Below are 16,290 nucleotides of genomic sequence, written 5' to 3'. Positions count from 1 at the left end.
GAATGTATATATTATAACAATAAAAATAGTGTGTATTATTATTTTTGAAAAATACGATTTTTTAAAAATAGATTTAGTAATGGACAATGCACCATAATATTAGTAAAATAGATTTTCAAAATACATATTTGTTAGATGGTATATCAATCGTTATCATAAAGTTTATTGATGATGATACTTCTTTATTGATTTTTTGAATAGGTTTGATAATGGACGGTTACACCACAGTGTTATGTTATACTAGTAGTGAAATTATTGATTGTGAATTTGGGTTATATTATAATCGTCCTTATGAGAAAGGTGTTTCAATCAATAGTATGATAATATTTAACGAGTTAAAAACAAAATTGTGTCATGCTATGAATATTAATCGTACTTACACCAAGTTAAATACGATGTTCCGATATCCAGTTCCCCTTCCAAATGGAAGTGATACTGTTAATTATGTTCCTTTGCTTATTTGAGATAATGGTGATGTGAACATAATGTTTAATGTTGTCACACAATCTCCTCTTCTAAATACTATTGAAATGTATTACCAAACTTTTTCAATTGATCATCACTCCATGCCGAGTAACTTTACTACCATAATGCATATTGAAGGTGTAGGTCCATGTCAACAAATGGTATAAGAAAACATCTCTTCCTCTATGTATATGCAAAGTTATGATAATGACATGGAACTTAAAGTTAGGGTAGATTTGGCAAGGGTCACTAATTCAATTGTAATGATAATTGAAAATCATGTTGATATTTTACCTAGAAATGATGATGACAATGTGGAGTTATTTGATGAAGATGATGGTAATTAGGATATTATGGACATGGAGGATAATGAAAATATAGAAAATGATGCATCATTGCTAAGTGGTGGTGAACATGATGTCCCCTCCCCAATATTTAGAAAATTGAATTGAGATGTAATTAACTTGATGGTCGATAAGGATTTGATAGCACATACTAGATTATGAAATGAATCAGATGAATTGTTTAAGGGTTTACGGTTTGAGAGTAAGGTAAACTTACAATATATTGTTAAACGTTATTCCATATGTAGGAATCAACATTTTATTGTCATTGAATCTGAGCCAGATATGTGGACCGAAAAGTGTAAAAAGTGGTCTAAAGGCTGTAATTGGAGGCTTCGTGTATGTCGTTGTAAATCTCATGGTTTGTTTGAGATAACAAATTAAACTAGTCCTCATACTTGCGTTTACCTTAAACTATCACAAGACCACTCACAATTAGACTCCACATTGATTGCATGAGAAGCTCAAAATGTAGTCCAAAGTGATCACACAATTTTAATTGTTACATTACATCAAATAATGAAAGATAAATTTGGTTATAATGTTCATTACAAAAGAATTTGTGAAACAAAAAGGAAAACAATCATAAGGATATTTGGTGATTGGATGAATCTTACCAAGCTTTACCTAGGTGGATGAATATCGTTAAACTAACTAACTTTGGGACTAAGGTTGTTTGAAAGACATCAATACTAGCAGGTTGCAATGGAAATGTATGTTTTATGTGTGTGTTTTGGGCTTTTGGGACATGTGTTGAAGGATTTAAGCATTGTAGACCAATAATACAAATAGATGACACTTTTTTTATATAAAAAATACATGGGAATCTTTTGATTGCAACATCAATCGATGTTGATGGTCATATATTTCCTCTTGCATTTGCAATAGTTAAAGAGGAATCATCGAATAGTTGGTCTTGGTTTCTTTATACATTAAGGAGTCAAGTCAAGCAAAGAGAAGACATATGACTCATTTCTGATCATCATGCAGGAATACAATCCGTTGTTAGGGATCTTAGTGTTTGATGGAACCCACCATTATTTTGAATAATTTTTTTAAACAATTTGTAATCAAAATATTATTAAATAATGTGAGTTATATTTCAAATTTAATTGCAGATTATATGGGAACCATATACTGATGATGTCATTTCTAGACTCCCAGATTATTGTACTATTGTCTCTGACTTGTGGCTGACTATTTCACCCCTTATCTATTTCCACATAGTGGAGTGGCATAGACTTGATCGTGTTTTGAGGCAGTTCGGGTTACTACAGGATATTCCCGAGCAGTGCGATGCAAAGTTGGGATTACATAAATATGATTTGAAGGGTCGACATGATTTGGATTGAATAACTATTCATCACCACTATATTCAAAGGTAGGATGCTAGGTACGATTATCTTGCTGGAGTTGAGGCAAAGTCTACTTCTTTCGAGTATAACCACCCATATATGGTGTTGTATCATTCTATCACTCGCCTTTTTGTTACTCCACATGGATCTTCATGGGAGATAGTGGTAATTACAATGTTTTTGTATTTTATTTATTATTCCACTTTCTTTTAATTTGGAAAACATATAACTTTTTATTATTAATTCTTTCAGAATTGTAGTTTGCAATGATACATCTATGGACTGGTCCAGATACTCTGAATATAGGTCATCGCAATGAAATTCATCAATTATGTGCAACCACTTTAGGGGCTATATATGAAGCTGATAGATTGTTTATTCTCCCCAATGTCATTAATACAAAGAGACAATCATCAAATGAAAAGGTAGTGATGAGAGGAGGAAGAGCACGAACCAGAGGTGGTGTGGTGTGGACTAGAGGTGGTAGGGTACGAACTAGAAGTGGTAGGGTACGAACTAGATGTGGAGGTGTACAAACTAGAGGTGGAGGTGTACGAACACGTGGAGGACAAATTTATGATGATCCACACTTCCCTATCGATGATCCATCACTAGATTTTCCATCATCATTGCTTCTTCAACATACTGCCTTCGCTTTTCTACACCACTTGATTAGTCACTACATCCTTCATCAATTTCATCAATTGATGAGGGGGTGATACAAGAAGATGTTGGGACATCATTCATCTAAAAGCTATTGCATTCTCATATTGATGGACCTTATTTTCAATATTTTTTCAGAAAATGGGGATTGGAGACCAAGTATTTCGAGGCTACCTTTTTTTTTCCTTGGATAGTGTTCAGGCGGGGCTCCTTGAGAATGCCTTTTCTGTGGAAAAAGTCCAGATTGTAGTCTTTGGTTTGAATGGGGATAAAGCCCCTGAACTTGATGGGTTTACTTTGGCTTTTTGGCAATTTTGTTGGGACATAGTCAAGCACGAAGTAATGGGCTTTTTTGCTGAATTTCATAGTTTTGGCCGTTTTGAGAGAAGCTTAAACTCTACCTTTATTGTTCTCATTCCTAAGAAAGGGAGCACAGATGATTTGAAGGATTTTCGTACTATAAGCCTGGTGGGGAGTCTTTACAAGATTCTAGCTAAATTTATGGCTAATAGATTGAAAAGAGTGGTGGGAAATGTGATTTTGAACTCCCAACATGCCTTTGTGGAAAGTAGACAAATTTTGGATGTTGTCCTTATAGCAAACGAGGCCTTAGATTCAAGACTAAAAAGTGCAAATGGTGAAAGTATTTGCAAGATGGATATTGAAAAAACGTATGATCATATGAATTGGGGTTTTTTATTAGCAATCTTGGATAAGATGGGGTTTGAGACTAAATGGGTGAATTGGATGAGGTGGTGTATTTCTTCAATCTATTTCTTAATCTTGCTTAATGGTTCTTCTGTAGGCTTTTTCCAAAGTTCTAGAGGCCTAAGATAGGGAGATTCTCTTTCTCATTTCCTTTTCATTTTAGCAATGGAGGCGTTGTCTTCTATATTGAAGAGGGCTTTACAAGGAGGCTTTCTTGAGGGTTTCATGGCTGGTGGGAGAGGAGGTGAGAGTGTGGTTGTTTCTCATATTTTATTTGTTGATGGCACACTAGTTTTTTGTGATGCAAGCAAGGAGCATGTGGAGATCTTAAGTTGGACTTTTATGTGGTTCGAAGTGATTTCTTGGCTAAAAATCAATCTTCACAAAAGCAAGCTAATTCCAGTGGGGGTGGTTCCTAATTTTGAGGACTTGGCTAGGGTGTTGGGCCGTAAAGTGGGTTCTCTTCCTTCTTGTTATTTGGGTTTGCCTTTGGGAGCTACTTTCAAATCATCTCGGGTTTGGGATGCAGTGGAGAAGAGATTTCAAAAACGGCTCATTTTGTGGAAGAGACAGTATTTGTCCAAATGAGGAATGTTGACTTTGGTAAAAAACACTCTTTCTAGCCTCCCAATTTACTTTACTTATTTATCATTCCTCACAAGGTCAGCCTAAGGTTAGAAAAGATTCAAAGAGACTTCCTTTAGGGAGGAAGAGCTTCTCAAAGTAAGTCGCATTTGGTGAATTGGTCTATTGTTTGCATTGAGAAAAAGGATGGGGGCTTAGGTTTCAGAAACCTTTCTAGGCTGAATAAGGCTCTTCTTGAAAAATGGTGTTGGAGATTTGCTTCAGAACAAGACTCTTTATGGAAACAAGTGATTGTAAGGAAATATGGAGAGGAAAATGGACGTTGATGCTATGGCGATTCAAAGGAGAGTCATGGAGTGGGGCTTTGGAAGGCAATTAGGAACGGGTGGATGGAGTTTAGCAAAATGGTGGCTTTTAAGGTGGGGGATGGTAGAAGAGTGTGGTTTTGGAAGGATAGGTGGTGTGGAGAGGTTTCTTTGGAATAGGCTTTTCCAAGATTGTACTCTCTTGCATCCTCCAAGGATGCTTGGGTAGCTTAGTTATGGGACCAGTCCGAGAATTTAGGTTATTAGAACCTTATATTCACAAGACTTAATAATGATTGGGAGATGAAAAAGGTGAAAACTTTTTTTCAGTAGGTTACATGGTCATGTGCTTAGAAGAGGGAATGAGGATGTCATGTCTTGGAGGGTTTCAAATAAAGATTTCTTTACAGTTAAGTCTTTCTTCTCATCCTTAGCTCCATGCATCGGTAGAGAGTTCCCTTCAAGCTTAGTTTGGAATCCTTGGGTTCCAAAGAGAGTCCGTTTTTTTGCTTGGGAGGCTATCTGGGGAAGAATTCTAATTAGGGATCAATTAAAAAGGAGGGATTGGGCCTTACCAAATAGGTGCTATTTGTGTAAAGCGGATGAAGAATCCGCAAATCATGTGTTTATTCATTGTCCCAAGGTAGCTATGATTTGACACCTTATTTGTGCTTTTTTTGGTGTTCATTGGGTTTTGCCCAATTCTATCAAGGAAACCATTCTTGGTTGGAACGACACCTTTGTTGGAAAGAAAAGAAAAAAGGCGTGGAATGCAGCCCCTTTATGTTTATTTTGAACTTTATGGAAGGAAAGAAATAGAAGAATATTTGAAGATACTGAATTAGCGGATCAAACTATTTTATGGTTTTTTTTGTACATGTTTTCGGATTGGGTTAGGGTGCATGTAGATTGTGCTTCATGGTCCATTTTCGATTTCATTGATTGGTTGGGTTGTAAGTAAGGTTTTTTTTTTTTGTATTTTTCTTCCCCTTTGGCCTTGTTGCCTTGTATACTTTGTGTATACTTTCAGGCTTTCTTTATGCAATTGCTATTACTTATCAAAAAAAAAAAAAAATATGATATAGTGTATTTGAATTTCAAGGCTTTTATTTGGATATATAACTTTTGAAAAAAATGATTTTTTTAATTCTTTTTTATTTGATTGATTTTCTTGGAACCTATGACATTAAAATTTGAAAAAAGATAAAAAATTTATGTAACAAAAAAATATTTTATTTTTCATAAATATTTCTTAATAAAAAATAGTTATTCATTTCTAATTTTAAGTGTATTAAATTATTTTTAAAGAAATATTTTATTATTTGTTCAAATTACTTTAGTTGTTTATCATTTATAATTACTAAATAAAATATTTTAATATACAAATGATTACTATTTCTTTTTAAATTGATTAATACTAAAAAAAAAATATCTTTTAATGTTGAATTTTTTTTTTTGAAATTGAATTTGTTTTTTATATTTTATTCATTTTATTGTGAAATTTTAACTTAAAGATTAATATTTTCAATTTTAAAATTTAAATAATAAAATTAATTTAAAATTTAAAAACAAAACAAAATTATATATTTTGTAAATATTTATTTAAGAAATGAATAACAAATTTATTTTTTTAAACTCAATTTTCATACAAAATTGATAATAGTTTTTTTTAAATTCCAAAGTGAAAGAAAAAAAAATAATAGGTAAATATTATTTACCTTATATTAAATTTAGTATATTATTTATATATTAAATTTAGCAAATAAAATTAATTAATTTTATAATAGATATTTATAATAATTGTATTATTGTATAAGTATAGTATGGAATGACAAAATGAATTTTTGATTTTTTTGTTTTTGTTTTTGTGAAAATCGTATCTACGATTCTCACTTCTAATTTTTTTTTTGTTTTACCAAAATTGTATATTTAAGAGTTGATTTCTTATTGATAAAAAAGGGAATTTTTAGAAATTGTGTCTTAAAAAGATGATTTTTTATAGTAAAAATTATGATAGATTTATAATTATTTTTCTTGCTAGGATAGTTTATAAATTATTTTTTAAAAGTGTCGTACTTTTATCAAAAATCCCTCTACAATACTTTAGAGTTTTAAATTTAACGGCGTGAGAAGGAACAAAAATGAGAATTCTATAATACTTTACAGTTTTAAATTTAACAGGGGACAAAAATGAGAATTCTATAATACTTTACAGTTTTAAATTTAACGGCGTGAGAGGGGACAAAAATGAGAATAAGAAAAAGACGAGAGGTCAAAAGCGGAATAAAAAAAGTAGGGGAAATCTCATTCTCAGTCGGCATAAAAGTCTACAGGGGAAAGCTGGAAGAGGAAAGGCAAAGCGAGAGGGATAAAAAGGGCGGTTTTGGGGGGCGGCTGTGGATCGCCTTAAAAGCCGTCTCCTTTTTCCGCTATACCCTAAATTTCTCCATTTCTTCAATCTCTACTTGTAATTTTCTCTCTAATTTTCTCATTTTTGCTTGTTTGGTTGCCGAGAAAAGGTGGGGAAAAAGAAAAGAAATTAATTTGTTTATGAAGCTCCAAATTTTTACTTTTTTTTTGGTCAAATAGAACAATAGATTACATGCGTTTGATACGTTTGTGTTTTTTTCCATGTTTTCTCGGCAATCAAACTCAAACTTAGGGTTGATGTTTTGTTTTGTGTGTGAATTTCTGGGATTGTGTGATGCTTGGGTCTCTTGTGCTAAATTTTGTTTGTATGGGGGAATGGGGTTCTGCAGGTACGGGCTTCAACTCCTTGACTTGTTGGAGCGTCAATGGCTTCGAAGCGTATTTTGAAGGAACTGAAGGATTTGCAGAAAGATCCTCCTACTTCATGCAGTGCTGGTGTGTGGGTTTTTTTTTCTTCTTGTTTATTTTCTTTGATCGGGTTCTTCATGTATTGATATCATATTGATGTTGGATGTGAAAATGGTGTTTATATTGGTGATTGTGTTTGACCTGAATATCTGGGTTTTTGATATCCGGTATTGAATTGTCCTTTTACTTTACAATTTGCCGCATTTAGATGTTGCGAGACATCTCCTTGAAAATTATAGTGGTGTGGTTTCTCCTGAAGTTATAAAACAGGAGCAGGTAAATTCATAGAGGAGTTGTTGGGTTTGTTTGTGTGAGGTAGGAGTGGGTGGTGGGTTGGGTTGGTGTTGGTGCTCTAGTGTGGGTAGGGGATGCGGTTGGTTTGGATATGGAGAATATGTGCAGAAGTCCCTCCAAAGGACTGCTTCCCTTCACAGAAGATAAAGAAGGTTTGGTTGCTGAGTGGTGCTTGGAGGGAGGAAGTGCTTATCGGAATATGGTAATCCCATATTCATTAGGAGGTTCCATTACTGCATGTTGCAGTTGTGGAGACTTCAATATCTACCTGCTATGCCATTTAAGTCAGAGATGGGACAGAAGATAAATTATCTTGGAAACTCTCTAAGATGAGTTTGTTTTAGTATAGTTTGTGCAAAATAATGAGGATAACCTAATCCCCTTATTATCCATTGTGATTGTTTGTAGCCTATGGTCTTTGATGTTTTCCACCTTTGGTGCCTCTGGAGCAGCATCTTAAACAATGAAGGATATTTATTTAATTTGTGTAGGGAAAAAAAGAGGAGGGCAACTATGGAGAAAAGCTCAACTGAATTTACTTTTATGTGTATGGAAGGAGTGGATTTGTGAAATTTTCAGAGATTTGGCTGGCCATGGAAAATTTGTTCTTTAACCCTTAGGGGTAGTCTAAGGCTTTATTTTGGTCATTTTATTGGCCCTTGCCTCTTCTTTTCTTTTCTTTTCTTTTCTTTCTTGTGTCAAGTGTTACTTTGTGTAGATTCTCTATGCCAAAGTAACACTTCCCTTTGAGACATTTTTTCAAATTTTTTTTTCTACTTGTCAAAAAAAAAACCCTCTGGTTAAATTAAAATCTGACACAATGAATTGATGATGAAATTGTATTTGTTCTTGTTCTCATGGCATGACAATTACTTGATATGTGCTAACATGCGTATAGTTGAGCTCAAATCCCACAAGCATATGTAACCTTTTGAAGCTTGCTTTGAATGTAATAGGACCTGTAGCTGAAGACATGTTCCACTGGCAAGCAACAATTATGGGACCCCCTGATAGCCCATATGCAGGAGGTGTATTCCTAGTTACTATTCATTTTCCTCCTGATTATCCTTTCAAGCCCCCTAAAGTAAGTTGTTGGTTCTGATTTCAAGTGCATTTTATTCTTAAAACTATGAGAGGGATATAATAGCTAAAAATAATTATGGGGCAAGAAGATAATACAGGATACAAGGTATATTAGTTCATCCAACATGATAATTTTGATATTTGTATGTAAATAGTTGACTGGTGCCTCAAATCTTTTTCATTAATTTTAGTAAGTTTTTCTTATTCATTTGAACGTATGTCCAAAGTGATATACCAATATGACAGCTTTTTATGAGTATAAAATCGCAAAAGAGGTGAAACTTGCTAATTATACAAGGAGGGTACAAGGACAAAAAAAGGTTGATGCCTCAACAGTCAACCTCACCACCATAACAACACAATCTAAAAACTCCATAAGGAAGAACAGGAAAATTTTGCCCTCCTAGACAGATTGAGCCATTGGGGACCTAGGGCAGATTTCTTGAGTTTAAAGAATGAGACTAAAGCTTTTTTTAAAGTTCTTGTATTGCATGCTCTCCTGGTGCACTGTGCTACACAAAGGGAGCAATCTTCCATATTCTTCCTGTCTTCCACTTCACGGGGAAACTCCTTTCCCAACTTGTTATTAAACTTTTATAGACTAATGGAGAACTCAAAAGACCTCAAATAAAGCAACAACTAAACTAAGGCCCCTAGTTCCCAGGCCACTAAGCAATGCAGCAGAAGATGATTTGCAGATTCCTTCTCCTTTTCTACCTATACACCAATTCGTTGTTTCTTTATTTGCCTCTAAAAAATAATACACCAATTTATTTTTCTTTTAACAGGAAAAAAATAGTATACCAATTTGCCACACATTCCCTCTTCTAAAATAATAATAATAAATAATCATTTTTCCAAAGCCTTTACCGCCCTGTTGTCAACTTGGAAGGGGTTGCCTTTGAGGGGCTAAAGTGCTTGATATCTCCTTTTTCAGAAAATCCCCTCCTCCTTGAGACAGCTCCTTGAGGATTGATTTGACCATGAAACAATGTTTAGTCTCCAAGCTTCGCACTGTTAGGTAATCAGCTGTAACCCTGAGGTTCACACTATGAAGCCAGTCCTTGAAAGAATTAACTGGCTCCAACTTTGAGTATCTCGGCTTTTTAGTAAGCATCAACAAGCCTCATGAAGGCTCCTTATGGTTTAATTTCGAATGTGGAATCGACACATTTAATGCATGTGATAAAGAAAAGATAAAGCAACATTATAAGCTATTGCACCATGTCAATTAATATGTGGTAATGCATGCATGGGATGGAATTTTGTAGATGATGCTTAAGATATGCAATTAAATGTAAAATTTTTCAGTCTAATTTTTTGGCTCGATGTTTTATATGTTGGACAATGCTAATGGTATTTCATTTTGCAGGTTGCTTTTAGGACCAAGGTCTTCCACCCAAATATCAACAGCAATGGAAGTATTTGTCTTGATATTCTTAAAGAACAGTGGAGCCCTGCACTTACCATCTCTAAGGTTTGCCTTTGCTCCCCTTAAATTTTTGTTATTACATGGTGTATGTTCCTGATTCTTGTTATTTCATCTCACAATGGCATAGTTATCTATGTGTTTATGTATGTATATGCGTGTGAGTAATACGTTTACCATGCTGCACCAGTGATTGTGTAGGATTTAGGACCATAATGTTACCTCAGTATCATGGTCATGTAGTACCTAAAATTATTGAATTGCCTCAATACATGGTTGTCTGGGCCCTCAACTATGTATGGTTGGATAAGCTGTAAACTTCCCTGATTCATTGGTCTGTAGGTCCATTATTCTCAACGCCATACTCATCTATTGATGGTTGCCCAAAGATGTGGCCTGGTGGCAATTGAAACTATTATAATGTATCAATCTATTGCTCCCCTTAAAATTTTGTTATTACATGGTGTATGTTCCTGATTCTTGTTATTTCATCTCACAATGGCATGGTTATCTATGTATTTATGTATGTATATGCGTGTGAGTAATACATTTACCATGCTGCACTAGCACATGATTGTGTAGGATTTAGGACTACAATGTTACCTCATTATCATGGTCATGTAGTACCTAAAATTATTGAATTGCTTCAATACATGGTTGTCTGGGCCCTCAACTATGTATGGTTGGATAAGCTGTAAACTTCCCTGATGCATTGTTCTATAGGTCCATTATTCTCAACGTTATACTCATCTATTGATGGGTGCCCAAAGATGTGGCCTGGTGGTAATTGAAACTATTATCATGTATCAATCTATAGAACAATAAGCTATTCTCAACACTGTCATCTATTGAATGTTACCCAAATGTGAGCTCTGGTAGGACTTGAGACTACCACATTACCTTGGTATGTGGTTTACTTGATATATGGTCTGGTGGAAGGTCTCAAGCTACCATGTGCTTGGATGCATTTTTATCCTGATCAACAATCTGCAGTTTATTAATCAGTAGCAATAATGATTTCAAAAGATAGCTCCCTGATTACAATCGTTCATCCTGGCACATAATTTGATCCAAACTTCTTCAATATTTGTGCTAGGAATACATATCATAAACTGTTATGTCGCCAATTCCATGACTTGTCTCTAGCAATATATTGTGCCACAGTTTTGCCTTGATATTCAATTTCTAGAACACTTCCATGTTTCCATAATTGGTTATCACCTGCACATATAGGACCGTAAATTATCATGTTGGCTTAATAATTAGTTCTCTTGATTGAAATCTAGGCACCCTTTCCTAGTCTAGGGAAATAAGGGAGGGTTGCTTGAATTTAAAATGCATAATCAGTAAGGCTGATTCCCCCACCCGATCAACTGCTTTTTAGGAACAACCCCCAGCCCCCCCGCACCACCAACAGGCCTCTTTGGGATTTGGCATCAACTTTTAAAGTGTTGATGTCCAGTCGGAAGTAAGACATTAGTCATAATCTCAAACCTTGATGGATCATACTTCAATCTGTAAAGCTGACCCCAAGTATTGGGGTAAGGCTTGGTGCTTCAGTAGACACACTGGGCGATCCACTCTCCCCCTCCTCTTCCTCTTTACCTCGTAACTTTTAGAACTTCAGTATCATCTTTAGTATGTATGTAGGGTTCAACTTGGTCAAGTCGGCCCAAGCCACCCACTCTCAAGCATCAGATTGAGCTCACCAGGTCAGTGATATGGTTGAGTTGGGTTTGCATGTGCTTTGCTGCTGGTACACATGATGCTTTAAAACTTATATTTGAGCTTGGAAGTTCTCATCCAACGTTTGTGAACTCCATTCAAAATTCGTTTGCTGCTGATGCTCACATTTCATCCTTTCTTATAAAAGAAAAGAAAATTTAACGTGGCCAATTATTATTGGATAATTAACTATACTTGCATGCAAATCAGGTGCTGCTCTCCATCTGCTCATTGCTGACCGATCCAAATCCTGACGACCCTCTCGTACCAGAGATTGCCCACATGTACAAGACCGACCGAGCCAAGTATGAAACAACTGCTCGGAGCTGGACACAGAAGTATGCAATGGGATAATGTACAAGCTCCTTTGTGAATATATATTATGTTGCCGTATGATGATGTGTTAAACCATGGGTTTGTTGGTCTATTACAGACTTGCGGTAGGAAAAATTTATATATATATGTATGGGTTCTGTAATGAACCATCTTGCCTGCTTTGTGAAACTATATTTTGGGGTTTGAAAAGGAAGAAAGATGTTAGGGATATTATTACTTTGGTATCATGTATTGATATTTCATGGTGAAGGTTTTTTTTTGTGTGACCCGGTAGGTCCAATAAAAGTTCTCATGTTTCATAATTCATAAAATTTTTAGATGATGTTGAAACATCTCGGTATTTGTTTAGTTTTAGTTTTTAAATGAAAAATGTGTAAGAGTGTGTTTGATAGTTATTTTAGGAAATGTTGTTACAAATATTAGAAACGCTTTTAAGTATTAAGAATGTTAGAAATTATTAGAAATAATATTAATGCTTTGTAAAATCATTGTTAAGCACACTTTAAATTTATTAGTTATTATTTTCATTAGGTCGAAAATATAAATACTTTCAAGTATTGGAATTACTATCCAATACATTCTAAATGATATTAGTTATTGGTTTCATTTAATGGAATGTGATATTAAATAAGTGAGAATGTATCTTGTTCTCATATTTGACATTTCTTTTGGAAAAACTATCTTATATCTAATCTGATATTTTTAAAAATGATTTTTTAAACTAAATTTTTAATAATAATTTCATATTTAAAATAAAATAAAAATTGCTATATTGTATTACTATATAAGTTGAATAATTTATATTATACCTATTAGCCTATACAATTCATTAAATTGTTGGAAAGATCCTCATTCATAGATGTTTGATCTATTAAAATTACCTAACTATGTCGTTTATAAGTTTACAATGGATAAAGGGTTAATTCCGTCCACAAAATAACAATAATTTTGCAGTCATATTTTTATTATTATTTATACCATGATAATTTTATTATTATTTTAAAATGAACTTTAATTATTTGAATTTTTTCCAAATCGCTCATGTGAGGTCTTAAGATTTAAATTTAGGAAATCTTGAAGTATTAGTTTTAATTATCCAACCCATTATTTAATGGGTCTTTCCTTTAATTGTAGGAAGTGGAAAATTAAAAAAGTTCTTAATTTGAGGTTCTAAAATTTTTATTGAAAGGAGTAGACTACTTCTATAGTTCTATTAGGTGCGGGAGTTGACTTGATTCGACCTGACCTAACACGACCTGTGGATGGTCTAAGCAATCATTTTAACTACTCGGGTTGGGTTTGAGTGAGGTTTTTTTTAGCCTAACCTAACCTAATTACATAATTTAATGTTTTTATTATGTTTATAATCTATATTATTATAATAATATTCATTTTTTTTAAGGGAAAAATCAAATTATATTATATCATATGTTTTTCATTTTAAAAAATATACAAATTTATGTTTGTTTTTTTTTCTTTTTATATTGAATTTTTTTTCTATTCACTATTTAATTTTTCATATAAATACATTAAAAAAGTTTTTAAAGAAATACTACAAATGAATTTTGAATTATGCAACTCAATCAACTAGAAATTAATGGAGCCAACTCAAATATAATCCGATCAATCCGAGTTTAGAAAAATGAAGTTGAGTTGGATTTAAGTTAAATACCTCAAATTAAAATTCAGATTGAATTAAGACAAATTGATTGTTTCTTAATTTGATTGGATTTGGATTAGCTATCAACTCAACCGATCGACCCAAATTATAACCCTAACTTCCATGCCCAAGCTACTTTCAATTTTAATTTTTCTTTCTCTTTCTATTTTTCCTTTTCAAATATTTAATTAAAAAATTATATTTCCAATTTACTTTTTTGTATTTTTAATATTTTTCTTTTCTTGAAGATGATCATTAGTCATTACATTATGCTATATGAAAAGTATGATTGGTTTTTGTGCATTTTTTTCCTTGAAATATTATTCTTATCTTATTTTAAGCTTTTCTTATTTTTCCTTAAAGTCTTTTCAATGGAGAATCATATTCGTCAAGAGAGTTTTTACATAAATTTATAAATCATGATTTGAATTACTTAGTGCATACATTTCATTATTTTTTTTAAATTTTCCATACCACGTTATGAAATTAAAAAAAAAAAAAAAATCCTACTTTTCTTAAAAATTAAACATATCTTAATTATTTTGATCTTAATTTATAGAAAATAATTTTATTTATATTTGTTTGCATACATAAATCATACATAAATATAAATAAATAAATATAGAAATGAAAAAAAATTGTGTTAGTTTTATACTATGTAATCGGTATGAATGTTTTTCTTGTTTTAACCTACATTTAGCGTTAATATTTTCCATATGATAATTGATACTAAACAATGTTGTCATTGAACCAAAATCAAACATATACTATTAATATTAGACTTTGTTTTAAACGTGTTAACAATATTAATCGTCATAAGTTGGTTTCTTATTTCTTACGAATTACTAGAGAATGGCTCAATACTTTAGTTATGGCCTCGTGACAACTCTTGCCATAAAAGAATGTGTGACTTGCACCATTTTTGTATAATATCATAAAAGTTGGTTTCCTTATTTTGCATAGGAATGTTAATTAAGTTGGTTTCCTTATTTTGCATAGGAATGTTAATTTGTTGTAGACAAACATATCTTCTATTTTTCTCACATCATTTTTGTATTTTTACTTTATGCACATTCAAGAATACTATTATATAGAAATTATTATGAGTATATATAGTAAATACAATCTTGTTTCACGGAACTATGTAAAAGGTTATGAATATGTAGTCATATTCAATCTAGCCCAAAGTTTATTAATCTTTAATTTTTTATGAATTTTTTAATTAGATTGAAATTGTTAATTAAGATAATAATTTTAATTGCATACAGAGATATGCGATATATGCGGAAACCATCCATAAAGTCTCCTTAAAACTTTATAGATATAAAAATCTTGAGTTAGAGATGGCAAAGTTATAATTCATTAAAAGATTTCCCCTTTTAAATTTCTTGAAAGATTTTGATTTTTTTTTTTTAATTCTAATTTAACATTCTTTCCAAATCAATTTGATTCCTAATTTTCAGAAATTCACTTTATATCTTCTACATCATGTAACAACCCGTGTGAAAAATGAACAAAACAATATTATAACTTAATATAAATACGTACTACACTAAAATATAATATTATATAATATCTGTATCGTATCGATTTGCACACCCCACTTTGGAGACAATCGATCCCACTTGATGCTAAGGTGTTACCGTATTCAAAAGTAAGTGGCGAAGGGAAATGGCCACGAAATCAAACATAAAAAGCATTGGAGGCAGCTCACCATTGGGACAATGGTTTTAACATATAACTAAAATTTATGGTTATTTATATAAATATAATTACGAGGTGATCTTAGGATTTTTAAGGGCGCGTTTGATAGTAATTTTAGGAAACGATTATAATATTTCTAATATTTAAAAAATAAAAAATTTCAAATATTAAAAGGATTATAAATACTTCCTAAAATCATTATCAAATAAACTTTTAAATGTATTTACAAATAGCAAAGTTTCTCGGTTACTTTTTTTTTCTTGTATTTTTTTTATATTTTTAATTATTAGATTAAAAATGTTAGTTTTTTTCCTATAATGTGTGACCATATATAATTATATTTGTATGGATATTATTTAAGGGTATCAATTGATAGGTAGATGAATAAATTGATTGAACATCAAAAGTCTTGTGTATGGAAGACTCAAATTATAAATGGGGAGTTAGAAAATTTAACTCATATGAATGTGGTGTTACAACTTTTGTAACCCTATCATTATGAAATTTATTTGGTACATTATATTTATGAGTAATGGAAGACAATGGAAAAGTATAACCTACGCAATTATAGAGATGCATTCAAATTCATAGTCTACCATTACCCATTAATTTGTACATAATGAGTTTTTTTTTATAAGTTGAAGTCTCGAGCCACACTTTCATTTTTATATCTTTTTGTTGTTTAATTTTAACAACATATACCACACAAGTGACCCATCCACTATATGAGAGTAGTGAGTTGAAGAACTTGACAATTAAATTCACAAGGTAACACAATCTCATTTCAAAAGTATTA

At 32.3% G+C, this 16,290-nt stretch overlaps 1 long non-coding RNA gene across 2 annotated transcripts; it reads left to right on the top strand.

Moving 5' to 3' along the window:
- The first annotated feature begins 6,727 nt into the window (after positions 1-6,727).
- Positions 6,728-12,432, top strand: LOC100249853 (ubiquitin-conjugating enzyme-like). Of its 2 annotated transcripts, none has more exons than XR_002030722.2 (5): positions 6,728-6,892; positions 7,185-7,290; positions 8,514-8,641; positions 10,013-10,117; positions 12,005-12,432. It is a non-coding gene; the product is annotated as a ubiquitin-conjugating enzyme-like (long non-coding RNA). The 2 variants fall into 2 exon arrangements; XR_002030723.2 differs by having other exon boundaries at positions 6,760-6,944.
- The last annotated feature ends 3,858 nt before the right edge of the window (positions 12,433-16,290 follow it).

The sequence above is a fragment of the Vitis vinifera genome, chromosome 8, assembly GCF_030704535.1.
Source record: "Vitis vinifera cultivar Pinot Noir 40024 chromosome 8, ASM3070453v1".
Lineage (NCBI taxonomy): Eukaryota > Viridiplantae > Streptophyta > Magnoliopsida > Vitales > Vitaceae > Vitis > Vitis vinifera.
This window is presented reverse-complemented; position numbering and strand designations above follow the sequence as displayed.